This window comes from Lepisosteus oculatus, unplaced genomic scaffold (assembly GCF_040954835.1).
Source record: "Lepisosteus oculatus isolate fLepOcu1 unplaced genomic scaffold, fLepOcu1.hap2 HAP2_SCAFFOLD_45, whole genome shotgun sequence".
In the NCBI taxonomy this organism is placed as follows: Eukaryota; Metazoa; Chordata; class Actinopteri; order Semionotiformes; family Lepisosteidae; genus Lepisosteus; species Lepisosteus oculatus.
In genome coordinates this window covers 1915182-1942647 of record NW_027167988.1, presented here as the reverse complement: position 1 = coordinate 1942647, position 27466 = coordinate 1915182, and the positions used below count along the sequence as shown (strand labels likewise).

The window sequence follows — 27466 nt, the reverse complement described above, 5'->3', positions numbered from 1 at the left end:
TCCTCCTGGCATGCCCTTCGTCATTGTTCTGTCATCTTGTATTTAAAGGGTTGTATTTCTGCTGCTGAAAATAAGCAACGGTTTTCTCACAACGCCCTTTGTTCCTGACGGAGCCCTTGTCTGTCATGAAATTCTTCAAAACCTCAAGCTAGAAGAAGAAGAAGACGACAAATATGAAGCATTATAGCAACGACATGCCATGAGACGATCGATAACGATTTCCATAGGATCCCCGCGGTTGCCTGGCAACCGTCAGCTTTGCGCATTGGCAGTATCATAGCCTGTGAGGTTTAGCCGAGGCGCGATTTTTGCTAGTTGAAAACTTCTCCCAATACCCCGCTTCCGCCGGTTTGCAATACAATCGGCGAAATCAATTTTTGACAGTCTCGTCAGAGACTGAGCAAGGTGTTTAAAGACAGATTTTGTCATAGTGACATAATGGTAGAAAGAAACGAGCTTCCCAGTGGGCAAAAGCCGTATAATATACGTCTATTAAACGCATACCTTAGACATCTAAATGTGGTCTGCAATTCATCTAGAATGAAATTCTAATATACGTCTACTGTTATACGTCAATTATACGTCTATGATTAGATGTTCATTATACGTAAATGGTTGGAGTTCTATTATACGGATAAATTCAGAGGACTATTATACATATATGGTAGGTGTTACAGATAACTTTAGAGGACTATTATACGTATATGGGTAGAGGTCTATTATACATCAAAGATAGGTTTTACAGGTGTAGAAACTAGTAAATCAAGCCAATGATTAGGTTTAGAAATTTATTCTGAAAATACACATTCACACCTGAAACATATGTATTTCAAATTATACATTGTATACAATCAATCAACAATCAACATATGGGCAATAATCATAAAAAACACAACTAGTCTTAAACTTCAGCTTCAAATTCTGGTAACATGGCAATATACAGTATAGTAACGACAAACACAAACTAATTACATTAACACACTAACTCAAAACCACATTTTGATTCAAATATACATTTTAAAATGTACAACTTCTATATTTCCAAGAAAAAAAAATATTACAATGGAAGTTAAGACGATTTTTGTCCACTATTTGCAAACCCTGTCTAATTGTCCTAACAGTTAGAACCAAAAACCTATTATTTTCAGTGTCCAGATCTCCTGGCCCCCTGCCTTGCATATGCATTCTTCAAGTAACACATGGCGTGCTCCTTTATTTCTTTTTCTGTTGATGTAGGGTGGGACTTCAGCACCGCAGCTAGGAGAAAATTATATAATATTACTTCCCAAATAAATGATGATTAATATCTTCTTTAGTATAATCTAAAAAATGAATGGTTTACTGAGCTCAAAGCTGAAATAAATGTATAAAATTTGGCTTGCATCATAGCAGTTGAGCAATAAAGTCTGTCCTAATTAAAGAGTACCCAAAGTTTGAAAGTACAACATAGAATAAGAAAAGAGAAACGGCAAAACGATTTTGTGTCATCTTCCCCATTCACACTATTTTTATGTGCCATTTTTTGCTTATTCACGTACTATTTTAATCAAAATAATATTAAGAAAGATCTGTATGTATTCAGATAGTATTATTATTGTTCATACTTGCTCGTCAAAAGAGGATTGCTGAGATATTTGCGGATATACTTCTACGTTTGAAAAACGTGACCAACGAATACTAGCAATGCATTGTGGTATATAACCGGAAAATATGCTGGGTTGAATATTTTCTCAATGTATGCGTTTATTAATGTTGTCGATATTATGGTTGAAATTTAACATTGATAATACATTGCGGCTATGTGCCCCCTGCTATGAGGTATGCTATGTGCCCCCTGCTATCCTCTAAATCTGCAAATGAAGATGAGTCGATAAACCACTCGTTTTTCGTATAACTAGACATATATTCATTTGTTACCGATTTCATTCATTGAGCACGGATACAATAGAGGTACAGCCATTCACTGTTTGACATGTCTGCACTGGTACAGAACCGAGCAATCAGAAAACGGGTGAAACTGTCTTTAGACTCAGCATACAGTACCGAGGCCCCCCATGACCAAATAAAGGCTAACCTCGATAATCAGCCTAAAGAACGCAGACTACAGCAAAACGACTGACTTTGAAAAGGGAATGAACGTCCAGAAAGAGTAGTGGAACTAGCTTGAGATGCTTCTCCGGACCCCTAACTAAAAGCCAGCGAGAACCAGCAGCGGCGTCCACTCCTGTCGAACCGGGATCCTTCCGCAGCCACGCAGCTCGTGGTGTCCTAACCCTCCCGTATCTGATTTTGGACCAAGCACATCAGGGGAGAGCGCGAACGCAGTCCCCCACTACCAGAAATTATGCAGTCGAGATTCCCACATTTGGGGAATTCGCAGGGGTCAGCACAGCCGGAGTGCAATGGCCAAGCCTCGCCCTGGGTGAACCTCCTTCTTGATCAAGGTATCTCCCCTGCCAGGTAAGTATGAGTTAAACAGGCCCCTGCAAGCGGCCCGCACCCACAGCACAAATCGCGCAGTCTAGGCCACCTCCTCGCCCCGCACGCCACCGCCTCCTGCTGGGCCCACTCTTTCACACACTCACACGCCACACTAACACTCAAAAGTGTGGGCAAAACGAGAAAACGAGCGCGCCGTTTCCTACACATCTGCAGTCGCCGTTGCGCATTCGCAGCATGTCCCGGGATGCAATTCGGCCTCATTTGCATAACTCCAGACCGGCAGATCGCCACGCAAGCTCGCGACGTGCGCCTGCCACACACCGAACAAACCTTTTCAGCAATTTCCAAAAAACGGGCCTGCTCGCCTGCCCACAAGGCTCCGTCTCTTACCTGCTCTCCAGAGCCTGCTGCCTTCTGTGCTTTTCTCTCGGCACCGCTGCAGTGCACACAACTCCTGCAGCGGGAGGGGGGGAGAAAGTTCCCGCGCTCCGCCGCAGGGAAGGCTCGCTCCGTGCGCACACGTCCTTTCGATGCCAGTCCAACAAGTGCTCCGCATTAGCTGCGTCGGGGCTCCGGCGTGTCGCACCTCACCTCACCTCGCACTGCCCCCTCCTTGAATGTCTGCCGCTGGGCATGCCCCGCTCTCCTCCGCCTTATCTTATCGCGTGTGAGCACCGACAATGGCCACAATGCCGGGGAATGGCACCTGTAAAGTGTTAATTGGGGCACAGGAACAGCCCGTCTCGTCTCGGGGGGGCCGCCTTCAGAAACAATACAGCAAACACAGCGGGGCGGGGGAAGAAGACGACACCACACATGCGGGTACATTCAGCTCCGGCGGGATCGAGACATTTGTCGGTCTTTTCAAGTGCCGAGAGCCGAGCAATCCTTCACTTGTATCGTTTCTCCCCGGTGACTAGATCTGGCCCTGCGACTCTCGACTGGGCTCACCCCCGGGGCAGCCCACCAGGTGTGAGCCTGGCCGGCACCCGGATGGGAGATTCCACCCCGGAAAAGCTCCGGTTGCTGCTGCTCCTGCAAGAGGTGTGACTGGGACCAGTAGGGAGCGCTCACCCTGCGGGCTGTGTGGCTCTCTTACGCCCCAGCCTCCTGATGGCAACACTCTGCTGCACAAACAGGCGCCGTCCTTCGGGATAATTGAAAAGTTCGGGTCATAGCCGATGCAGTGCGTGCTAATTAGAACAGCAACGCTGAGCTCTCAGCACCGTACTGAGCCCAGGTGTTTTTCTAAAGCTGTCAGGTGCAGTTCATTTACAGTACGCCCCGTGTCTCAACGGTAGGACGGAGTCAAATACTGCCTCGACACGCAACAGCATTATAATAAACCGCAGGACTTGAGGGCTGTTCTCTTTCAATGTTCCAAGGCATTCGTAAGAGCGTAGGTCAAGGGCCATTCGTGCATCTCCTGTAACTCGAGTAAAAATGCTATTCAAAGTGCAGTGACTGAAATCGTCGTCCACATGTCTCCGTTGTTGATTTTTTTCTGTCTAAGAAAGTTCTATTTTCATGTCCGAACGGGGAGACTTTATCATTCCAACTTGAAGCCACCCTTAAGTACTCTGAGGTGTGTGTCTGCTTACACGTATGGCGTAAAAGGTTTCTTAAACGGAGAGCGAACTTGAAAAAAGTTGCCGCCGCCTCGCACTCCCTGTTCGATTGTAGCAAGAAGCCAACAGCTGGCGTATTTACTGTAATCGTGGCCGAGTGGTTAAGGCAACAAACTTGAAATCTGTTTGGGTCTCCCTGCGCAGGTTCAAATCCTGCCGACTACGGTGTCCTTTGCATTTGCTCTCGTGCGTGCATGAAAAAGGACCAGCGCTGTTTTGTTTTCGCTGGGACCTTTAACACTCTAAATCGCCTAGACCCACTGCCTTGGAAATCGATTGTTCAGCACCCACGAGTGACGCTTTGCAGCTGGACGCAGATAACGATGCTTTTCTGCAACGAGCTTTCCAGCTGAATTTTCTCGGCAGCTCCATACTGAACCTGTTCTCCATTGCAACATAGCGGAGGCTCGTCACGTCTATAGCAAGGCTGTGTAGGACCGCATACGCCACAGTGACTTGTACACAGACCACATGAAAGGCAAGCAAAATACACTTTTAAAATTCCAAAGACTCACAAGGTCAGAGGAACAGCGATGACCTGAACAGATCTGTTACAGAAGTCTAGGTTGACCTTTTTAGAGCTGTAATTGCATTTTTGTTTAATAGAAGATCAAATCTACTCGCATGTACCAGCACCTTACAGTTTATTGATGTTAATTCTATTTAAGTAATAAGATTGCTAACGATGTTGGACTTTAGCCAGTGTTTTTTAGAACAAATTGCTTACTCTTCTGTAAGGAATACGCAGTACGTGCCTTTGTCAGTCATTGCTCACCATACCTGTAACTTTCTTATCTAACTCACTTCCTCAAATGGTGAAGGTCCACAAACATAAATGAAAAAAAAACCCTTGTTGTAGATGAGGTGCACAAAAAAGCAGCCCCTGATAGTGTATAACACATTTATACTATTGCAGAGACACATGTAACATATATATATATACTGTATATATATATGAAACAGAAATACAAACAGAAACAGGAATCGCTTACTCACCTGGAGAATCTCTGTAGGAATATCTAGCATTTATCAATGGAAATAAAAGCTGCTTTAATACAGTGCATGTTCAAACTCAAAACCTCAGCTGCTGTTCTTGTTTGTTTTGGGACAAATTGCAACTGAGCATCGCATGAGCCGGTACGTACCCTTATCTGTTAGGGAATTTCAAGGGAGGAGTTAGATCAGAATGGGTAGGCTGCAAAACAACAAGTAAAGATTTATTCCAAGATGAAACGTTGTGGCGGTTTTCTTATCTTTTCAGCATGGACTAAACTTTTACGTGTTCCTTATATGCTATATATGTATATATTAGAACCAATGTCGTTCTTAAAAACTAACATGAAATTGTCAGGGACATTCAGCTATATACAAAGACGAGACAGACAAAGTAATAATTCTATATTAACGTGGCCTACATATTGACGCAATGATCGAACTAACTGACATGTTCTGATTCAGATCCCCTGCAGTTCATGCCAATTAGAACAATAGCAATGCTGAGTCCTCCCCACCCTACTGAGCACAAATTCAGCTGCTCTCCAGTTCTGTTCTGCATGTTTTTTCATTGCAATTGAGCTCGGAGCTGGAGATGATCTCCATACAGTTCTGTGTTAACTAGCCCGCACTTGCGTGCTAATTTACGGGTTGTGGCAAATGCTTTTCTATAGTTCATATACATGACGGCAACCTGTTACCGAGGAACCTGAGAGGTTTAAAAGCCTCACGAGCCAGGAAGGACTCGAACCTACAATCTTCTGATGCGAAGTCAGACGCGTTATCCATTACGCCACTGGCCCATAGAACATGCGCTTACACTCCACCACAGAGAGCTCTACACTGCTACCAGTAGTACACTTCCCCATCTAAATTTTCACAGCAAGAAACTTGTGTTTCCTACTATTTTTATCAGGTTTAAAATATCATCTCCTTAAAACAGAAAAAGTGTTGATGTGTCGTGCTGAAATTCCGATTGATTTTGAATTCAAAGAAAAAAGGTTTTCTTCCAAAACACCGTGAAATTCTAACATCTTGCAGACAATAGGTGTATTCCATGTTGAAAAGAGAAGAAAGAAAACCATGGAACCTTTTACAGGTGTGAGGCTTCTTCAGGTGTGAGAAGACCTCATGGCCGAAACGTTGTGTTTCCTTTCTTCTCTTTTCAGCATGCAATAAACCTATTACTTGTTCCTTTGCAGCCGAGGCATGGTGACGTAGCTACCCAGCTGAACATCTTGCAGACTCTACAGTACTTCTCTCCTGTAGAAGTAAAGCAGGGCTTGCTGGGTGAGCTTTTGCTCCGGTAAATTAGGTCACGTGTCATGTTAAATCACTTCTTCTAAACACAACATTTGCTGGTGCTAGCTTTCCCCATGAAAAGAGACATTTCCCTTACAGTACATGACATATCGTTTTTTTTTTCTATCAATAAGTATAGAAATAAAACAAAAGAAAAAATGTTGTCGCCAAAGAATGCAGCTCTGTCGCCTTGGGGAGGTGTCAAGGGCATTGAGCTCCATGAGAAGTGTCAAATAAATGCCATTTCTCATCATTTCTCTTGGCGTCAGTTCTGCTATTAAATGGGAAAGAGACAACGGGCTCAGAGATTATGTTAAGTGCACACCGAGCGCAGATGTGTCCAAGTGTCTGTAAAAGTGCGGTGCTCCCTAGTGGCTTAAAGTGCCTGCCTAGTAAGCAGGCGATCCTGGGTCTGAATACCAGCTGTGCCTCTCTCCGTGTCTTGTTGTGCCAAATGTATCATTTCAGACAAACATGTACAGCTTTGTTCAGTTTAATGCAAGAATGCATTTCCTTTCTGGAATAACTTGTTTCTGAAGAAATCCATACATTTTGTGAAAGATGAAATCAATTTCTTGGTTGTCAGTGAAAAAATATTGCTGGCTACAAGAAGCGCAAACGATTGTTTTCTTTGACCATAAACCTGCAAATGTAGGGAGCACAAGCGGCCGTCAGTCTCTGTGGAGCAATCGGTTAGTGCATTTGGCTGTTAACTGAAAGGTTGGTGGTTCAAGCCCCTCTGGTATGGGTGTCTCAGTTTTTCCAATGTAAACATCATCACCATCGCTAAAGAAGATGGCGCAGAAGGCTCCACAGCCAAAACGTTGTGCTTCTTTTTTTCTCTTTTCAGCATGGAGTAAACCTTTGCTTTATCCTTTGCAGCCTAAGCATGCTGATGCAGCTACCTTTCTCTTAACGCGCCTCAATCATTATTCACCAAAACGATCAGCAGAATAAGTCGCCTTTGTGGTGATGTCACTCCTCTGCTTCACAAATGTCCTTAGTGACGGGCCATTTCTTTCTGCCATTTTTTTTCCGGAGCGGTTATTGATTGCTCCATCATTTCCCTCTTACTTTCCATCACTAGATTGAAAAAAAAAACAGAAACAGGCTGACAGGACGACAATCAAATTGCAAAAACTCATCAAAGCACTCGATAGAGTATTGGAATCCACAAGTAGCTACGAGCAACTTTGTCTTGGCTTGCATGAATGTCGGAAAATGTCAAAAAGAAAAAGATGGTGGCTTTTTCATATTCGTTCTTTTATTTTTAGCTCGTTGGCTCTTCTGTCCATTGTCCTCCTGCCTGGCTCTTGACCTGTGACTGTTTGAACGCACACAGTAGACTTTCATGCGGGGGATTTGTCCTGAGCCTCTGTGAAAGACCCACCCACCCCCATAAATAACTGCTCTAGAAACACATGAATGCAAAACTAAACCACAGCTTAAAGAGGAGCTTGTCATGACCGCCAGGCAGTTAAGACCAACTCTTAAGCGATCTAATCAGCACCAGCAGTGGGTGATTATTAACAAACCCTGCCGCACGAGTTAACCCACCTGCACACACTCCACCGTGCGGTACACAGTGCTATTTTTACCATCTTTACCTGCTTCCCGCTGCTCGGTATTGAGTCTATGCCTTGAGAGCTCTACCTGGCGTTTTTTCCATTACCTCGTTTATTCTGGATATTGGACTCCCCTTCTGCCTTTTTGACTTTGGACCTCGCCTCTCACCTCGGACTGTTTGCCACCAGTGTTCTCCCTGGATTACGACTTACCTTACGCCTCTTGACCACGAAACAAAGCAAAGCAGAGCAAAACAAAACGGAAAAACGAAAACCCTCACATCCCGCACTTGCATATAACGCCGTTACGTGCCCAAGCGGTATTGTACGTCATCCTAGCACTGCACCCCGGGGCGTACGGTATATGGGAACGAGCACACGCCACGAATCGTCTCGAATCACTCCCTACAGCTGTAAGGTGCCTTGAAGCGTGCACCCCCAACTTTCTTCTTTGCCCATCTGTGAAAGGTAAACTCTTGAGCAAACTCTGAACCAGCTCTAAGGAAACTAACCCAATTTAGACGTTACTTTGACTCATCTTTTTACGCTCAGTGCTGGATTGCTCAAACTCCAGCTAGGGTTAGGGTTAGCATTCCCACGCTACTTAGACACTTTGTTTACGCTCAGTGCTGGATTATGGGAACTTCAGGACGAGTGGGTATTTTCTCCTATCTGTCAATTCTGTTTTGTTTTGGAGACTCTTGGCTGCCTATGTTGTACAGTGCAGCGTGAAGGAAACATTTTCCAAAACTGTGTCAGCTCAAAAGTTGTAAGAAAACCTCTCCAGCTACTTTAACTCTCTTCATTTTTGTCATTTAATGTGACACTCGATGTATAACTGTATAACATCAGTTATTCTGTGCGATTGATTCTCATTTTATTCTAAACTCGCCCGCCCAGGGACGCCATTAAATGTAGAGGTTTGATGGGTTTACTGAGACAATTATTAATTGTAGCAATAAACACGAGGTTGTTCGTTGGGGCTTTTAGAAAATCAATTGTCAGATCAACTAACAACGCACACACATATGCAAATGGTGAGACTCCAGTTCGACACCCAGTTCGACACCACTTTACAGTATCTGACAAAAGGATGGCAGACTGTGCCAGACCGGCAGATAACTTCCGCTTATTTTTACCATATTAAACATTGGAAATCCAACCACCTGCATTTGTGACACTTGATTTTGGCTCCACCTACAGTAAGACACTCTTAAATCTTCAAACACTTTTCTCTTCTCCCGCAACACTCTTGTCTGTCGGCACTATGTGGCAGCGTTGCATGACAACCCCTCTCACCACGGAAAGGAACCTAACAGCTTTGGTAAGAGAGGAGAAAAGGACCTGGCCCGTACGGGGCTCAAACCCGTGACCTTGGTGTTATTAGCATCACGCTCTAACCAACTGAGCTAACTGGCCTCACGACAGTGCTCCTCTCTGTGCTGCAAAAAATCGAACTCAGGGAATTTCTTTTTTCCTCCTTTGAATAGAAAGCCGTGTAATTCAGTGTACGGGCTTTCTCGTGCAGTTTCATGGTTCTTGTAACCCAAATCCTACACTGGCCTGAAGTGCCCCCCCATTTCACAGCATTTTTCAGCTGATTTAAAATGTACCTAAAGGAGAAGCATTATTGAAGACCATCAATTACCAAGAGCTTTTGTCAAAGGTTTTGGTGGTCATTTTGAATGACCACAGAGCGCTGTGACCTCGGTTTTACATCTCAACCAAAAGACAGCGCCCTTTTACAACACAGCATCTCCGTCACTATACTGGGGCATTGGGACCGGCACAGACCTCAGGGTGAGCGCCCCCCCGCCGGCACCATTAACACCGCTTGCAGCTGGAAGCTTTGTTTTTCCCTGTAGCTCACCCTCATCCGGGTACTGACCTGGCTCACACCTGCTTAGCTTCAGTGGGTTTTCAGTTGCGAGTTGCAAGGGAATGCAAGTGATGGAGCCGCTCCCTGCAAAAGCCACTGCATTGGCCGGGAATCGAACCCAAGCCTCCCACATGGCAGGCGAGAATTCTACCACTGAACCACCAATGCTCAGTGCCTGGACCTTCAAAAAAGACGCTTTTTTGGTGCTCTGTGGAAAACGCGTCGACATCTGCTTCCAGCTGCAAAATGCCATTCGCGGACGCTGAAGAACTTATTTCCAAGGCAGTGGGTACAAGCGATTGGGCGTTTTAAAACCACCAGGAACAGCAAAGAGGCGCGCTTCTTTGCTTGCGCCGAAACACACCGACTGGAGGCAGACAACGTAGTCGGCAGGATTCGAACCTGCGCGGGGAGACCCCAATGGATTTCTAGTCCATCGCCTTAACTACTCGGCCACGACTACAGCAAGCCCCACCGCTGCTGCGTTCTTGCTACAATCTTACCTGGATCGCGAGGCGCCGGCGAAAGCCTATTTCAAAGTCGTTCTCCGTTTCAAAAAAACATTTCCAAAATACAAGCCTTGCAGACAGACACGCCTCAGAGGACTTAAGGGTGGCTTCATGTCGGAATGATAAAGTCTCCCCGTCCGGACATGAAAATACCACTTTGTTACACACAAAAAAAGAATCAACAACAGAGAAATGCCCACAAGCATTTGAAAAGCCGCACCACGTCGCACTTGAAATAGCTCTTACATTAGTGGTAGACGCAGGAATCGCCTTTTTATTTACGCTCTTACCAACGCGATGGAAAGCAAAACAAAGCAAAGCAGAGCAAAACAAAACGAACAAACGAAAACCCTGCATATAACGCCGTTACGTGCCCAAGCGGTATTGTACGTCATCCTAGTACTGCACCCCGGTGCATACGGTATATGGGAACCAGCACACGCCACGAATCGTCTCGAATCACACCCTACAGCTGTAAGGCGCCTTGAAGCTTGCACCCCCAACATTCTTCTTTGCGCATCTGTGTAAGGTAAACTCTTGAGCAAACTCTGAACCAGCTCTAAGGAAACTAATCCGATTAGACGTTACTTTGACTCATCTTTTTACGCTCAGTGCTGGATTGCTCAAACTCCAGCTAGGGTTAGGGTTAGCATTCCCACGCTACTTAGACACTTTGTTTACGCTCAGTGCTGGATTTTGGGAACTTCAGGACGAATGGGAATTTTCTCCTATCTGTCAATTCTGTTTTGTTTTGGGGACTCTTGGCTGCCTATGTTGTACAGTGCAGCGTGAAGGAAACATTTTCCAAAACTGTGTCAGCTCAAAAGTTGTAAGAAAACCTCTCCAGCTGCTTTAACTCTCTTCATTTTTGTCATTTAATGTGACACTCGATGTATAACTGGAGCCTCACATATGCAAATGGTGAGGCTCCAGTTCGACACCCAGTTCGACACCACTTTACAGTATATGACAAAAGCATGGCAGACTGTGCCGGACCGGCAGATAACTTCCGCTTATTTTTACCATATTAAACATTGGAAATCCTCCCACTTGCATTTGTGACACTTGATTTTGGCTCCACCTAAGACACTCTTAAATCTTCAAACACTTTTCTCTTCTCCCGCAACACACTTGTCTGTCGGCACTATGTGGCAGCGTTGCATGACAACCCCTCTCACCACGGAAAGGAACCTAACAGCTTTGGTAAGAGAGTAGAATTACCTGAAGAACTGCTTTCCATGGAAGCAGGACCAAGCGATGTAGCATTTTTATAGTACCAGGAAAGGAGAAACTGCACTTCGCCTTTGCCGCACAGGCACAAGGCAACGTGCGGCAGACGCCATAGTCGGCAGGATTCAAACCTGAGCGGGGAGTCCCCAATGGATTTCAAGTCTATCGCCTTAACTACTCGGCCACAACTACAGCGAGCTCGCCGCCGCCGCATTCCTCCTATAATCTAACACGGAGTGCGAGGTGGCTGCAGAAACTTTTTTTAAGTCGCTCTCCGTTAAAAAAAAAAAACCTTTCACAAGATACATGCCGGCAGACAGACACGCCTCAGAGGGTTTAAGGCTGGCTTCACGTTCAAATGATAAAGTCTCCCCGTCCGGATGTCAAAATGCAACTTTGGCAGACAGAAAAAACATCAACAAACCAAAAATGTGGACAAGGATTTTACAAGCTGCACCACACTGCACTTTCAAAAGCATTTACATTCGTGTTAGACGGAGGAATTGTCTTTGTTTTGCGCGTTTACGAACGCCATGGAAAACGAAACAAAACAAAAGCCCTCAGCTCCTGCACGTGATTATAATGCCGTTACGTGTTGAAGCAGGAATTTACGTCATCCTACCACTGCAACACGGGGAATAGAGGGAAATGAAAACACGCTACGAATCGTCTCAATCACTCCCTAGAGTCGTAAGGCACATTGAAGGGTGCACCCCCATCATTAATCGTTGGGCCTCTGTGAAAGGAAAGCTGTTGAGCAGTCTTTGAAACAGCTCGGATGAAACACTTGATTGCTTCCATGTGCATCTGGAGCCCACTTCTTATTTTCACTTCACGCCGCCCCAAACCATTTCTAAAACAGGAGATTCGCGTTTGGGAATGCGCCCTGCCCTACAAATAAAACAGGTCTACGGGTCTGAAACCTGCTCCACGGAAAACAGTTCTGTTGCGCTTTTGATCAAAGGGAGATTCTCTGTTCTTACTTTTTGATGACATAACACCCAAAGGGGCCTCTTTGGAGCTGGATTCCAACCAGCATCCTAAAGTTTCTTGGCGGTATCCTTTACAGTCCTCTGTTCGGTCGACAAGGAACAGAAGGGGGCAGCTTTCCTCACACATACAGTGCAATGTACTGTAGTGTTCCCCTTCATTGAATTCGCAGTTCTGCATCAGACCTCTAACTCGTTTCCTTAGCTTGGATTTAAGCCACGAAGCAGGCTTCTACTGTATAAACGTCTAGAGGAATCACAAACTATTTGAGAGGCCATCATCCCAGGGGGAACTGACAAAGTCTATCCCTTTGATCTATCCCTAAACACCTAGCGCAGTCTCTCGAGAGACTGTCAAAAATCGCTTTCTCCGTTTGTGCTGCAAGTAAGTGAAAACGCAGTCTCAAACCAGAGCCACTTGGCAGCAGCGGCACGTAAATACTGTTACTGCCACTGCTCGATACCGACGTTAGCCTACTATACCATGTTCAGCCACCGCTAGAAAATGCACGGCTCTAGTACTGGAGCAAACAAAAGGAGGGCCAACGTCGAACGGGCACACGTGTCAGACATAGAGAGCGACGAGAATGGGATTCGAACCCATGCGTGCAGAGCACAACGGATTAGCAGTCCATCGCCTTAACCACTCGGCCACCTCGTCAACGAAACTGGGCTGTCCAGACATGGGTTGGCGCGCTAAAGATGATCTTTTTCTTTTTTTTCCCTCGTACTCGAGGGTCCTTTTCCTGTTCCACATGCGATTTCAACATTTTCCTTGGGAGATGTCAAGCCAGCAAGCCACTGCTGTGGTTCAGTGGCCAGTGTGGAGTTCAGTGGCCCTGTTGTACACAGAAAGCACATTGAGCTCCTTGGACATGAAAAGTTCCAGATAAAAGCCATTTGTCATCCTTTCTCTTGGTGTCGATGTTGCTATTGTATGTAAAGGTGGCAACTTGCTCAGCGAGCAGGCGGAGCACACACCGAATGCAGATGTGTCTGAGTGGTGTGTCCAAGTGGCTGCAAAAGGACAACACTCCCAGGGCGCCGTGGCTTAGTTGGTTAAAGTGCTTGTCTCCTTAAACAGGAGATGCTGGGTCCGAATCCCAGTGGTGCCTTCTTCGTTCTGTCTTCTCGAACTGAACTGGTCCTTACAGACAACCGCCTACGGCTAGACTTAATTAAATGCAAGTATTCATTTCCTGTCTTTAACGCGACTTGTTTTTCTTAAAATGGATGCAACTTGCAAAACATGAAATACAAACCTCGCTAATCAGCGCTCGAGGCTGGCAAAAAAAAAAGAAGTCAGCAATGTTTTTTTCTTTAACCTTAAGCCTGCTAATGGAGAAGAACCTAGTCGCCATATCACATACATCCGTTTCAACGATAAGAAGGTAACAACTATCCTCACTCCAGAGTAAATCTCACGTTTAGGGCATATTTTTTTCCACTTTACCATGAGTCGGGCTCAGCTGCACAGAGGCGAGAGCAGAGCAATGAGGTCACGGGGACAGGGGAGTCACACGCTGGCGGTTTGAACACGCGGAAGATCACTGAGAGATCCACAGTATGTGGACCCTCCGTGCGCCATCATTCCACACTCCAGACTCTGAATCCTGCCATCCGAGTTAAGATCTCGGCGGAACCTGAGGCGCAGTTCTTTCTTAAAACGTAATCTGGTGAGCATTTCTAGAATCGTACTTGTATAGATGCAGCCTTTAATGTGTTGCTAGGTTAAAATTTATGACTTCTTGAACTTCAGTAGGCAACTGCCCTCTTGATTTCGGATTTAATTTCTTTATTACAGGGGCGCTTTTATGATGACAGAGTCATGTTCAGGTACTTTGCTTGATGGAGGAAGCTCATTTCGGACTCTGTGATCTGCTCACCTGGAAAGGTCTGCTGTACTACTACAAGAGAGAAGTAGAGTCTGGAGGAAGGGACAATTTTATGATGCTTTGGAAGGTAATGTTTTTTTTTCTTTGAAATCGAAATGAATCAGAATATCAGTGCAAAAGACAAACTTTTGGTTTGGTTTAAAGAGATATGGTTTTAAAACAGACAAAATGTAGAAAACAGGTGTTTCTCACTTTTGGAAAAGAATGGACCAGGGGTAATATTTTACTAGTTGCAGTGCTAAGCTCACTGGGTTACAGTCCTGTAGTGTCACACCAGGGCCAGTGGTGCAATGGATAATGTGTCTGACTATGGATTAGGAGTTTGGAGGTTCGACTCCTGCCTGGCGCTGGTTGTTTTTAAACACATCAGCCTACTCCCTAAGTGCCTGTCGTAAGAGGCGACTAAAAGGGTTGTGTCGGGAAGGGCATCTGACGTAAAACCATCTTGCCAAAACCATGGTTGCAAAGAACACAAACCACATACCGGATCGGCCGGGGCCCGGGTTAACAACGTCCGCCATTAGTGCTGTGTCCCAACAGGGTACTAATGGAAATTATGCTACTGTGGGGAAAACTGTAGAGTGGGGGCTACAGAAAAGAAACAAGGTGAAGGGGCCTGGAAGGAATGTTAAGTCAATGAGAGTGGGGAGTTGGAATGTTGGCACCATGACAGGGAGAGGGAGAGAATTGGTTGAAACTATGGCAAGGAGAAAAGTGGAGATCTTGTGTGTGCAAGTAACCAAGTGGAAAGGAAACAGCTCAAGACACCTAGGAGAGGGATACATGATTCTATATGCTGGAAAGAGTACCAAAATGAATGGAGTGGGTGTGATAGTGTGCAAAGACCTAGCAGACAAGATAGTGAGGGTGGTTAGACACTCAGACAGGATTATCAATGTACAGGTGGCTTTTGAGAGTGGGTTATGGAATATCATCTCTGTATATGCACCACAGGTAGGAAGACCACAGGAGGAAAAGGAGAGCTTTTTGGAAGATCTCGAAGAAGTGATTAGCAGAATCCCAGGAAATGAAATGGTGGTAATTGGAGGAGACTTCAATGCACATTTAGGAGAGAAATGCCCAGATTATCCAGATGAACATGGTCAGAGAGGGCTAGGAGAGAGAAATGAAGAAGGAGGAAGGCTACTAGAGACACTCCAAGCTCTTGAATTGTTTGCAGTGAACACAGGGTTCACGAAGAATTATGAGCAAAAGGTGACATACAGGAGTGGAGGCCATGATACCCAAATAGATTACATATTAGTGAGAAGAATTGATAGAGCGAAAGTCCAAGATGCTAAAGTCCTGCCCTATGAGGCTGTTACCAGACAACACAGGCTACTGGTGATGGACATCACAATATTGAAGGAGCGAAGAATAAGGCAGAGGAAACACCCAGCACGAACAAAAGTGTGGAAACTGAGAGAAAACAAAGTAGATTTCAACAGGCTGGTGAAAGAAATGAAAAACAACACAGAGGAAACAGAGGAGCCTTCAGTTGAAGAAGAGTGGACTGAGATGAGCCACATCCTAGAAGAGGCTGCTACCAGGGTTTGTGGAAAGACAAGAGGAGGCAGACCGAGGGAAAATGAAGAGTGGTGGTGGGATATGGAAGTTCAGGAAACACTGAAGGAAAAGAAAAAAGCATACAAGGCACTGAAAGATGGCACTGGAGAATTACAAGAATATAAGAGACTAAAGAAGGTAGCAAAAAGAAGTGTAGCAAGAGCAAAGGAAAGAGCCTGGAAAGAATGGAATGAGAAACTTGAAACAAAGGAAGGAGAGGACCAAATCTACAAGATTGCTAAACATAGAGCGAGACAGAAAAAAGATATTATCCGGGTGGCGGGACTCAAGGATGGAGAAGGCAGAGTCTTGATTAAAGAAGAACAGATCAAGCAAAGATGGCTGGAGTACTTCAAAAATCTGTTAAATGTAGAAAATGAGAGGGAGAACCTAGTGGAGGCAGACGTAGTGTGTGGACCAATCCAAGAAATTTCAGTAAAGGAAGTGACAGAAGCTATCAAAGAGATGAAAGTGGGCAAAGCAACTGGACCATCAGGAATAGCAGCAGAACACTTTAAGAACCTCGATGAAGAGGGGATTCAGTGGCTGACGAGATTGCTAAACAATATTGCAAAGGAAGAGAGAATTCCAGAAGAATGGACAAAAAGCAGTATGGTTACCATCTACAAGGAGAAAGGAGACCCAATGGAGTGTTAAAACTATAGAGGAATAAAACTTCTGGAACATGGATTGAAAATCCTGGAAAAAATTCTGGACAAGAGACTCAGGAAGATAATCAGGATCCACAACTCACAATTTGGATTCTCAGTGGGGAAAAGCACAACAGATGCCATTTTTGTGATGAGACAGTTACAGGAGAAGACACTAGAGAAAGGGAAAAAGCTGTATGTGGCCTTTCTGGACTTGGAGAAGGCATATGACTGTGTGCCCAGAGAGGTGGTGTATTGGTGCTTGAGGAAGAAAGGAGTACCAGAAAGCATGGTGAAGTTAGTTCAAGCAACCTATAGAGATGCAACTACGAAGATGATAACACAACAGGGAGAGACAAAAGAGTTTGAAATCACAGTTGGAGTACACCAAGGATCAGCACTAAGTTCTTTCCTTTTCATAAACATTATTGACACACTGACAGAGGAGGTAAGAACAGAAGTGCCTTGGGAACTCATCTTTGCTGATGATGTGGCACTGATGGCAGACTCAGAAGTAGAACTACGGGAGAAAGTGTTCAAATGGCAGAGGAGTCTGGAAAAGGGTGGACTGAAAATGAATGCACAAAAATCTGAAATAATGGTAATGGAGAGAAGAGGAGATACTATGACCAATGTTGAGGAGACAAATGGAGGAAAACTGAAACAAGTTGATGACTTTAAATACCTTGGATCAAAACTGGTAAAGGGAGGAGAAACACTGGAGGCAGTAAAACAAAGAGTGAAAGCTGGATGGAACAAGTGGAGAGAGATAACTGGAATAATCTGTGACAGGAAAATTCCCAGAAAGTTAAAGTGCAAAATGTACAAGACTGTGATTAGACCTGTACTACTATATGGAGCTGAATGCTTGGCAGTTGGAAAGAGGGAAGAGAACTTGATGAGAAGAACTGAAATGAGGATGTTGAGATGGATTCTGCAGATTTCAATGAAGGATAAGATCAGAAATGAAGAAATCCGTAGACAATGTAGGGTGGTGGATGTGGTTGAGAAGATTCGAGAGGCGAGGTTACGGTGGTATGGACATATCATGAGGAGGGACTTTGAGGAAGTAACAAAGAGGGTAATGGAATTTGAGGTGGAAGGTAACAATGGAAGAGGCAGGCCTAGAAAGAGATGGATAGATTGTGTGAGAAAAGATATGGAGGTATGTGAAGTGAGTGAGGAAGATGTGCTCGACAGAGACAAATGGAGAAGAGCAACCAAAGCAGCTGACCCCAGGACAGTCTGGGACTAAGGCTGTGAAAAAGAAGAAGAAGAAGAAGAAGAGCCTACTCCCTAAGTAGCCTGTGCTACTTACTGCATTGTAAGAGCGATTGTGAGCGGTTTTGTTTTCTCTCTTTGACCAGCCCAGCTGCGCCCCACCCGAAGGCAGGGAAGCACAAAAATTGTATGGAACTCATTCATGCTCCTCTCCATGGAAATCTTTAGTAAAAGGCAAAAGATTTGTACGAGATGAAGAGAAACCAGAGTGCGTGGCTGGACAGCTGCAGGAGCCCAGGCCGCCTTCAAGTCCTCTGCCCTGCCAGTCGTGGTTGTCAATGCACCTGGCCTTACAAACGAGCCAGTGGCTCTCAGCTTACCTGGCAGGGGAGATACCTTGATCAGCCTGTAGTTGGATTGTTTTCTTGTTTTGTGGAAGCAGTGTTTGTTTTGCAGTTTGAGATGGCAACCTTTGGATCCCGCAAGAATGCTGTACGTTTTGAGCTTTTGGATGACCTCTTCATGGATCGTATGCAGTTCAGCAGAAAAGTGTTACAGAAGGAACTTGGCTTTGAACCTCGGCACTTGGATTTCATCTTCGCTCTCCCAGGTCAGAAAGAATTTGAGGTTGTTTTTGCTACCTATTCTCTGTTTGAACAATGTGTGGATGTGTTTGAGGCAAAAAGAGGGAAAGTTCCTGCCCTTGAGAAGATCAACTTGCAGCCTCTGACACAGAGAGAGAGGAAAACGGTGCATGTTGTTATGTTCTCGGAAATGGCAAAGACGGAGGACATTCACACCTGGCTTAAGCAGTACTGCACCGTCCACCATGGAACTGAGGTTAGAGATGTTGACGGTATAAAAACAGGAGCAAGGAAATTCGAGGTTCGCTTGCTACCGGACAATGTAAATGGAGGCTTAAGGCACCTGCCCTCTACAATCCAGCTGGGCGCCTGCAATGGCTATGTTTTTTATGTGGGACAACCAAAGGTGTGTCGGCGCTGTGGTGCTGTGGGACACAGTGGGTGGGTGCTGTGCAGGAGCCCAGGCCGCCTTCAAGGCCTCTGCCCTGCCGGTCGTGGTTGGCAATACACCTGGCCTTACAAACGAGCCAGTGGGGCCCGTTCAGCTCCGGGCTCATCGCCTGCGGCTCACGGCTTGCGAGCGTGCCCAATCCGTGCGATAACTCGGAAAACACCCGGCCACACTGTGCCGGAAACGACGCACTCTGGGAAGCCGCTATGCAAAGCGAGGTCCCAAGATCCCCTGCGGCCGGACACTTCCCGCCCCCCAAAGAAAAGAGCGCCAATCAGACGCCGGAGACCGTGGACTCGCGGAGCAGACTGCCACAATCGCCATAACAAGACCGATTGCGAGCGTTTTTGTTTTCTCTCTTTGACCAGCCAGGCTGCACCCCACCCGAAGGCAGGGAAGCACAAAAATTGCATGGAACGCATTCATGCTCCTCTCCACGGAAATCTTTAGTAAAAGGCGAAAGATTTGTACGAGATGAAGAGAAACCAGAGTGCGTGGCTGCAAAGCTGCAGGAGCCCAGGCCGCCTTCAAAGCCTCTGCGCTGCCGGTCGTGGTTGGCAATGCACCTGGCCTTACAAACTAGCCAGTGGGGCCCGTTCAGCTCCGGGCTCATCGCCTGCGGCTCACGGCTTGCGAGCGTGACCAATCCGTGCGATAACTCGGAAAACACCCGGCCACACTGTGCCGGAAACGACGCACTCTGGGAAGCCGCTATGCAAAGCGAGGTCCCAAGATCCCCTGCAGCCGGACACTTCCCAACCCCCAAAGAAAAGAACGCCAATCAGACGGCCGGAGACCGAGGACTCGCGGAGCAGACTGCCACAATCGCCATAACACGACCGATTGCGAGCGTTTTTGTTTTCTCTCTTTGACCAGCCAGGCTGCGCCCCACCCGAAGGCAGGGAAGCACAAAAATTGCATGGAACTCATTCATGCTCCTCTCCACGGAAATCTTTAGTAAAAGGCGAAAGATTTGTACGAGATGAAGAGAAACCAGAGTGCGTGGCTGCACAGCTGCAGGAGCCCAGGCCGCCTTCAAGGCCTCTGCCCTGCCGGTCGTGGTTGGCAATACACCTGGCCTTACAAACGAGCCAGTGGGGCCCGTTCAGCTCCGGGCTCATCGCCTGCGGCTCACGGCTTGCGAGCGTGCCCAATCCGTGCGATAACTCGGAAAACACCCAGCCACACTGTGCCGGAAATGACGCACTCTGGGAAGCCGCTATGCAAAGCGAGGTCCCAAGATCCCCTGCGGCCGGACACTTCCCGCCCCCCAAAGAAAAGAGCGCCAATCGGACGGCCGGAGACCGTGGACTCGCGGAGCAGACTGCCACAATCGCCATAACAAGACCGATTGCGAGCGTTTTTGTTTTCTCTCTTTGACCAGCCAGGCTGCGCCCCACCCGAAGGCAGGGAAGCACAAAAATTGCATGGAACTCGTTCAAGCTTCTCTCCACGGAAATCTTTAGTAAAAGGCGAAAGATTTGTACGAGATGAAGAGAAACCAGAGTGTGTGGCTACACAGCTGCAGGAGCCAAGGCCGCCTTCAAAGCCTCTGCGCTGCCGGTCGTGGTTGGCAATGCACCTGGCCTTACAAACTAGCCAGTGGGGCCCGTTCAGCTCCGGGCTCATCGCCTGCGGCTCACGGCTTGCGAGCGTGACCATTCCAATAACTCGGAAAACACCCGGCCACACTGTGCCGGAAACGACGCACTCTGGGAAGCCGCTATGCAAAGCGAGGTCCCAAGATCCCCTGCGGCCGGACACTTCCCAACCCCCAAAGAAAAGAGCGCCAATCAGACGGCCGGAGACCGAGGACTCGCGGAGCAGACTGCCACAATCGCCATAACAAGACCGATTGCGAGCGTTTTTGTTTTCTCTCTTTGACCAGCCAGGCTGCGCCCCACCCAAAGGCAGGGAAGCACAAAAATTGCATGGAACTCGTTCATGCTCCTCTCCACGGAAATCTTTAGTAAAAGGCGAAAGATTTGTACGAGATGAAGAGAAACCAGAGTGTGCGGCTGCACAGCTGCAGGAGCCCAGGCCGCCTTCAAAGCCTCTGCGCTGCCGGTCGTGGTTGGCAATGCACCTGGCCTTACAAACTAGCCAGTGGGGCCCGTTCAGCTCCGGGCTCATCGCCTGCGGCTCACGGCTTGCGAGCGTGACCAATCCGTGCGATAACTCGGAAAACACCCGGCCACACTGTGCCGGAAACGACGCACTCTGGGAAGCCGCTATGCAAAGCGAGGTCCCAAGATCCCCTGCGGCCGGACACTTCCCAACCCCCAAAGAAAAGAGCGCCAATCAGACGGACGGAGACCGATGACTCGCGGAGCAGACTGCCACAATCGTCATAACAAGACCGATTGCGAGCATTTTTGTTTTCTCTCTTTGACCAGCCAGGCTGCGCCCCACCCGAAGGCAGGGAAGCACAAAAACTTCATGGAACTCGTTCATGCTCCTCTCCACGGAAATCTTTAGTAAAAGGCGAAAGATTTGTACGAGATGAAGAGAAACCAGAGTGCGTGGCTGCACAGCTGCAGGAGCCCAGGCCACCTTCAAAGCCTCTGCCCTGCTGGTCGTGGTTGGCAATACACCTGGCCTTACAAACGAGCCAGTGGGGCCCGTTCAGCTCCGGGCTCATCGCCTGCGGCTCACGGCTTGCGAGCGTGCCGAATCCGTGCGATAACTCGGAAAACACCCAGCCACACTGTGCCGGAAACGACGCACTCTGGGAAGCCGCTATGCAAAGCGAGGTCCCAAGATCCCCTGCGGCCGGACACTTCCCAACCCCCAAAGAAAAGAGCGCCAATCAGACGGCCGGAGACCGAGGACTCGCGGAGCAGACTGCCACAATCGCCATAACAAGACCGATTGCGAGCGTTTTTGTTTTCTCTCTTTGACCAGCCAGGCTGCGCCCCACCCGAAGGCAGGGAAGCACAAAAATTGCATGGAACTCATTCATGCTCCTCTCCACGGAAATCTTTAGTAAAAGGCGAAAGATTTGTACGAGATGAAGAGAAACCAGAGTGCGTGGCTGCACAGCTGCAGGAGCCCAGGCCGCCTTCAAAGCCTCTGCGCTGCCGGTCGTGGTTGGCAATGCACCTGGCCTTACAAACTAGCCAGTGGGGCCCGTTCAGCTCCGGGCTCATCGCCTGCGGCTCACGGCTTGCGAGCGTGACCAATCCGTGCGATAACTCGGAAAACACCCGGCCACACTGTGCCGGAAACGACGCACTCTGGGAAGCCGCTATGCAAAGCGAGGTCCCAAGATCCCCTGCGGCCGGACACTTCCCGCCCCCCAAAGAAAAGAGCGCCAATCAGACGGCCGGAGACCGTGGACTCGCGGAGCAGACTGCCACAATCGCCATAACAAGACCGATTGCGGGCGTTTTTGTTTTCTCTCTTTGACCAGCCAGGCTGCGCCCCACCCGAAGGCAGGGAAGCACAAAAATTGCATGGAACTCCTTCATGCTCCTCTCCACGGAAATCTTTAGTAAAAGGCGAAAGATTTGTACAACATGAAAAGAAACCAGAGTGCGTGGCTGCACAGCTACAGGAGCCCAGGCCGCCTTCAAAGCCTCTGCGCTGCCGGTCGTGGTTGGCAATGCACCTGGCCTTACAAACTAGCCAGTGGGGCCCGTTCAGCTCCGGGCTCATCGCCTGCGGCTCACGGCTTGCGAGCGTGACCAATCCGTGCGATAACTCGGAAAACACCCGGCCACACTGTGCCGGAAACGACGCACTCTGGGAAGCCGCTATGCAGGCAAGGTCCCAAGATCCCCTGCGGCCGGACACTTCCCGCCCCCCAAAGAAAAGAACGCCAATCAGACGGCCGGACCCAACAACCTTGGCGTTATTAGCACCACGCTCTAACCAACTGAGCTAACTGGCCTCGCAACAGTGCCCCTCTCAGTGCTGCAAAAAATCGAACTCAGGGAATTTCTTTTGTCCTCTTTTGAATAGAAAGCCGTGTAATTCAGTGTACGGGCTTTCTTGTGCACTTTCATGGTTCTTGTAACCAAAATCCTACACTGGCCTGAAATGCCCCCCATTTCACAGCATTTTTCAGCTGATTTAAAATGTACCTAAAGGAGAAGCATTTTTGAAGACCATCAATTACCAAGAGCTTTTGTCAAAGGTTTTGGTGGTCATTTTTAATGACCACAGAGCGCTGTGACCTCGGTTTTACATCTCATCCAAAAGACAGCGCCCTCTTACAACACAGCATCTCCGTCACTATACTGGGGCATTGGGACCCGCACAGACCTCAGGGTGAGCGCCCCCCCGCCGGCACCATTAACACCGCTTCCAGCTGGAAGCTTTGTTTTTCCCTGTAGCTCACCCTCATCCGGGTACTGACCTAGCTCACACCCGCTTAGCTTCAGTGGGTTTTCAGTTGCGAGTTGCAAAAGCCACTGCATTGGCTGGGAATCAAAACCAAGCCTCCCGCGTGGCAGGCGAGAATTCTAACACTGAACCACCAATGCTCAATGCCTGTACCTTCAAAAAAGACGGAGGACATTCACACCTGGCTTAACCAGTACTGCACCGTCCACCATGGAACTGAGGTTAGATATGTTGACGGTATAAAAGCAGGAGCAAGGAAATTCGAGGTTCGCTTGCTACCGGACAATGTAAATGGAGGCTTAAGGCACCTGCCCTCTACAATCTGGCTGGGCGCCTGCAATGGCTATGTTTTTTATGTGGGACAACCAAAGGTGTGTCGGCGCTGTGGGGCACCTGGCATCGCCCTGCACTGTGAAATGCTGCAAGACCTGTGGCAAACAGGGACATTTAGCCTCTGACTGTTCAATGCTGCCAAAGTGCAATTTACTTGGCTTGGAAGGACACGTTTTTATAAACTGCCCTCATGCCTACGCCAATAAACTCAAAATGAGAAAGGATGAGGCAGTGCTTGTTTCAGCCAAACCGGCCCGAAAAGCCAAAGCAAACAACAAGTCAAACAAAGAACCCTTGTTTGATAAAGTCTCAGCCTCCAGCCAGGATCTGCCCTGCTGTGGTTCCGGGGCCGGTGGAAGAGAAATCCACTACGCCCCCACAACAGACTGCACCAGACAAGCACGAGGGTTTGAAAACCCCCGAGAACAGCGAGGACCCCTCCCCCACTCCTGCTCCTCAGAACGAGGGCCAGTGTGGGGCCCCCCGGTGGAGCGGGTCCAGCGAGGATACCCAGGATTCAGCGGAGCTGCTTTTCTCAGACTCTGCAAGTGCTACAGATGCCCTCCTCTCCTCCATCCAGTCCATCACAGAGGATCTGCAGCAAATGGTTGGTGAGGGGGAAGAGGAGACTGGTGCATCGGCTGCACCCCTTTCCCCTCAGTGCTCCCAGGAGCTGGACTTGAGGAAAAGGAAAAATGACTCTGTTTTCTCCCCGAGCGAGGAGGAAGGAGAGCATGGCGATGGGAACAGCTGGAACCCCTCCACCCCTCCCTCTACCCCCTTCCTTGAAATGGACTCCGTGAATGCTTTTACTGCTGCCACCCTGATGAAGGCTCATTCAGAGGATGGCTGGCAGGAAATTGGTAAGAAGAAAAAGAAAAAGAAGAAGGGACCAGGTGAGACAGAAGAGAAATGTGTTTTGTAAAGACTGGTTCCACTTTCTTATGTAATATGGCTCTAAACATAATATCTCTTAACACCAGAGGTATCAATGACAGAGTTAAATGCCAGTCTGTCTTTGATTACCTCCAGCAGAGAGAGGGAGATGTGTTGATGTTGCAGGAGTGTGCTTTAGCCTATCAAGAGAGGTATAAAAGCTTTGAAGAAAGGTGGGATAAAGGGCTTTCTGTTTGGTCAGGGGACAATAACAACAGAGCCTCTGGCGTGGCCATTCTTTTCAAAGGATGGGCATTCAAATTGAAAAGTATTCAGAGGGTCATAGATGGCAGGTTGCTGTGTGTGGATGTGGAATGGGGGACCATTAACCTGCGGATATTCAATGTGTATTGCCCTACTGACGTGGGAGGAAGGGTGGAGCTACTCAAGGCACTCTCTCACCTATTGTTATGTAGCACAGACGTGATAGTGGGAGGGGATTTTAATTGTATCTTAGAGCACACAGACAGGCAGTCTAGCTCTCTGATAAAATTGGATTCCAGGTCACTGGCCCTGCAAAACTTAGTTCAAGACTTTAAACTCTCAGACACATATAGATGTATATATCCCACAACAGCAGGATATACATGGTCAGGGAGGAATAGCAGCTCCAGAATTGACTATTGCTTTGTCTCAGAGAGAGTGAAAGTTGTTGGGGTCACTCTTCAGCCTGTCTTCTTCTCAGATCATCAGGCTTTAGGTCGTAGAGTGGAACTCCAGGGCTTTGGCCCAGGCATCTGGAAACTCAACACAAAGCTGCTAGAGAACGAGGGGGTAGTATCCTGCTACAAGGAGAAACTATCACAGTGGCTGTCCTTGCAGTGTCTGTACGGGTCAGTAGGAGAGTGGTGGGAGGAGGTGAAGGTGAGGACAAAGGCCTTTTTCATGGCTGAGGGAAGGAAGGCTGCTGCCAGACGGAGAGGAGTGCTAGCCAGGAAACAGAGGCAGCTGCAGCGTCTCTACACGATGATGCACAGTGGCTTCGATGTGCTCGAGGATATCACCCTTTTAAAAAAGGACATCCGGAGCATAGCCGAAGAAAGTAGTCGAGTGCAGTTCTTGGAAGAAAATGAGAAGTGTTCTCGCCTCTTTTTCAGGAAAGTGGAAGGCTCCAAGTCTGTCATGGAAAGTGTAGTTGATGAGGAGGGACGAGAGAGAACAGAGCCGAGTGCAATCCTCTCCTGCACCGAGGCCTTCTACTCAAGACTGTACAGCTCTACAGAGGTAAAGGATGAAGAAATTCATTTTTTTACCTCAAAGCTAGAAAACGTTTTGAGTGAAGAAGATAGGGAAGTACTTGAGAGGGATTTGACAGTAGAAGAGCTGAGACAGGCTATGGAGAGCTTACAGAAGGGGAAAACTCCGGGTGCTGACGGGCTCCCTAAAGAATTTTATTGCACCTTTTGGGATCTGCTTCAGGATCCGCTGCTGCTCCTATTCGAGGAAAGCTATAAGACAGAATTGCTGCCTGACTCCTTAAGAGAAGGCACTATCTCTCTCTTGTTTAAGAAAGGAGCAAAGAATGACATAAAGAACTGGAGACCCCTCAGCCTGTTAGGCGTGGACACTAAGATCCTGTCCAAAGCCCTTTTCCTGCGCCTACAAAATGTAGTGGCCTCACTGGTAGGGAAAGAACAGACTTGTGGGATAGCAGGATGCCTGATGAGCGACAACCTGGCCTTGTTGAGGGATGTCTGTCTGTACTCAGAGGATCGCTCCCTCCCTCTGTGCATTTCAGGTGTAGACCTAGAAAAGGCCTTTGACCGCCTAAACCGGCAGTACTTAACTTCGGTACTTGAGCACATGAAGTTTGGCCCCATCATGAGAAAGTGGATTAACCTGCTGTACACAGGTAGCAACAGCAGAGTAATGGTTAATGGCAATAGATCACGCCCCTTTGAAGTCTGTTGTGAGGCAGGGCTGGCCATTATCCCCCTTGTTATTCGTTTTGGCTATGGAGCCCTTAGCCTGTGCCTTGCGCCAGGATCAGGCCATTAATGGGATACCAGTACCTGGAAGTGGGGGAGGAGAGGTAAAGACATCTCTATACATGGATGACGTCACCCTGCTCCTCTCTGACAATGCCTCAATTAGTAGAGCTCTGCAGTGCTGTGATCGGTTCTCTTTGGCTTCCTCTGCAAAAATTAACAAATCAAAGAGCGAGATTTTTTATCAGAACTGGAGGGAGCCAAAAGAAGGACATGATCTCAGGCTGCAAGAGAAGAGAATTAAGGTCCTGGGGGTGTATTTTGGAGAAGAGATGGGAACAGTAAATTGGCAGAACAAATTGCCAATCTTAAACAAAAAACTGATGCAATGGAAGGACCGAGACCTCACCATGACAGGGAAGGTGCTGGTCATCAAAGCCAAGCTCTTGCCTGTCTTGAATTTTCTGGCTTCTACCTTCCCAATCCCACACCGTGTTGCGGCGGTGCTGAGGAGATTGATGTTTCAATTTCTATGGGGTGGGAAGCAGGAAAGACTCAGAAGGGAAATAATGTACAGGCCGCTACCCTCAGGGGGGAAGTCTGTCCCAGATATTGCTACGAAGCTGCTGTGCATTTTCCTGGCCTCTGTGCTGAGAGGCTTTGCAACAGCACCTGCAGTGCGTACCTGGACTTATTTTTCCAGGCTCTGGGTAGGTAGGGAGGTGTTCAGAGTGTGGGGTGTCAGACCCAAGCTGGATGTCCCACTCTCTGACACATGCCCTGCAATTTATGGGACAGTTAAAAGTTTTCTAAGATCTCACACAATTGGCCATATTCCCCTCCGAGATGTCAGCGTCCAAAAACTGGAAGATTTCTTTGCACCCCAGAACAATAGGCAGACCCCTGTGGGCATTTTAACATCAGCCCAAACAAGGAAGGTGTGGAAACACACATCCTCTAAGTTTCTGTGCAACATTCACAGAGATTTAGCCTGGAGTGTCGTCCACCAGTGCTTACC

At 47.7% G+C, this 27466-nt stretch overlaps 13 non-coding genes across 13 annotated transcripts; 1 reads left to right on the top strand and 12 right to left on the bottom strand.

The window, feature by feature from the left end:
* The first annotated feature begins 254 nt into the window (after nt 1–254).
* On the top strand, nt 255–396 carry LOC138229507 (U4 spliceosomal RNA). Its single transcript, XR_011185918.1, has one exon. It is a non-coding gene; the product is annotated as a U4 spliceosomal RNA (small nuclear RNA).
* Nucleotides 397–2304: 1908 nt separating this feature from the next.
* Nucleotides 2305–2468, bottom strand: LOC138229384 (U1 spliceosomal RNA). The gene has a single exon (XR_011185804.1). It is a non-coding gene; the product is annotated as a U1 spliceosomal RNA (small nuclear RNA).
* A 3325-nt stretch (nt 2469–5793) lies between these two features.
* trnar-ucg (transfer RNA arginine (anticodon UCG)) lies at nt 5794–5866 on the bottom strand. The gene has a single exon. It is a non-coding gene; the product is annotated as a tRNA-Arg (tRNA).
* A 4324-nt stretch (nt 5867–10190) lies between these two features.
* On the bottom strand, nt 10191–10272 carry trnas-aga (transfer RNA serine (anticodon AGA)). The gene has a single exon. It is a non-coding gene; the product is annotated as a tRNA-Ser (tRNA).
* A 2844-nt stretch (nt 10273–13116) lies between these two features.
* On the bottom strand, nt 13117–13198 carry trnas-gcu (transfer RNA serine (anticodon GCU)). Its single transcript has one exon. It is a non-coding gene; the product is annotated as a tRNA-Ser (tRNA).
* Nucleotides 13199–18024: 4826 nt separating this feature from the next.
* On the bottom strand, nt 18025–18141 carry LOC138229547 (U5 spliceosomal RNA). The gene has a single exon (XR_011185957.1). It is a non-coding gene; the product is annotated as a U5 spliceosomal RNA (small nuclear RNA).
* Nucleotides 18142–19281: 1140 nt separating this feature from the next.
* LOC138229566 (U5 spliceosomal RNA) lies at nt 19282–19398 on the bottom strand. Its single transcript, XR_011185976.1, has one exon. It is a non-coding gene; the product is annotated as a U5 spliceosomal RNA (small nuclear RNA).
* A 391-nt stretch (nt 19399–19789) lies between these two features.
* Nucleotides 19790–19906, bottom strand: LOC138229527 (U5 spliceosomal RNA). The gene has a single exon (XR_011185937.1). It is a non-coding gene; the product is annotated as a U5 spliceosomal RNA (small nuclear RNA).
* A 391-nt stretch (nt 19907–20297) lies between these two features.
* Nucleotides 20298–20414, bottom strand: LOC138229531 (U5 spliceosomal RNA). The gene has a single exon (XR_011185941.1). It is a non-coding gene; the product is annotated as a U5 spliceosomal RNA (small nuclear RNA).
* Nucleotides 20415–20801: 387 nt separating this feature from the next.
* On the bottom strand, nt 20802–20918 carry LOC138229517 (U5 spliceosomal RNA). The gene has a single exon (XR_011185927.1). It is a non-coding gene; the product is annotated as a U5 spliceosomal RNA (small nuclear RNA).
* A 391-nt stretch (nt 20919–21309) lies between these two features.
* On the bottom strand, nt 21310–21426 carry LOC138229556 (U5 spliceosomal RNA). Its single transcript, XR_011185966.1, has one exon. It is a non-coding gene; the product is annotated as a U5 spliceosomal RNA (small nuclear RNA).
* Nucleotides 21427–21817: 391 nt separating this feature from the next.
* On the bottom strand, nt 21818–21934 carry LOC138229525 (U5 spliceosomal RNA). Its single transcript, XR_011185935.1, has one exon. It is a non-coding gene; the product is annotated as a U5 spliceosomal RNA (small nuclear RNA).
* Nucleotides 21935–22325: 391 nt separating this feature from the next.
* On the bottom strand, nt 22326–22442 carry LOC138229569 (U5 spliceosomal RNA). Its single transcript, XR_011185979.1, has one exon. It is a non-coding gene; the product is annotated as a U5 spliceosomal RNA (small nuclear RNA).
* Between the last annotated feature and the right edge of the window lie 5024 nt (nt 22443–27466).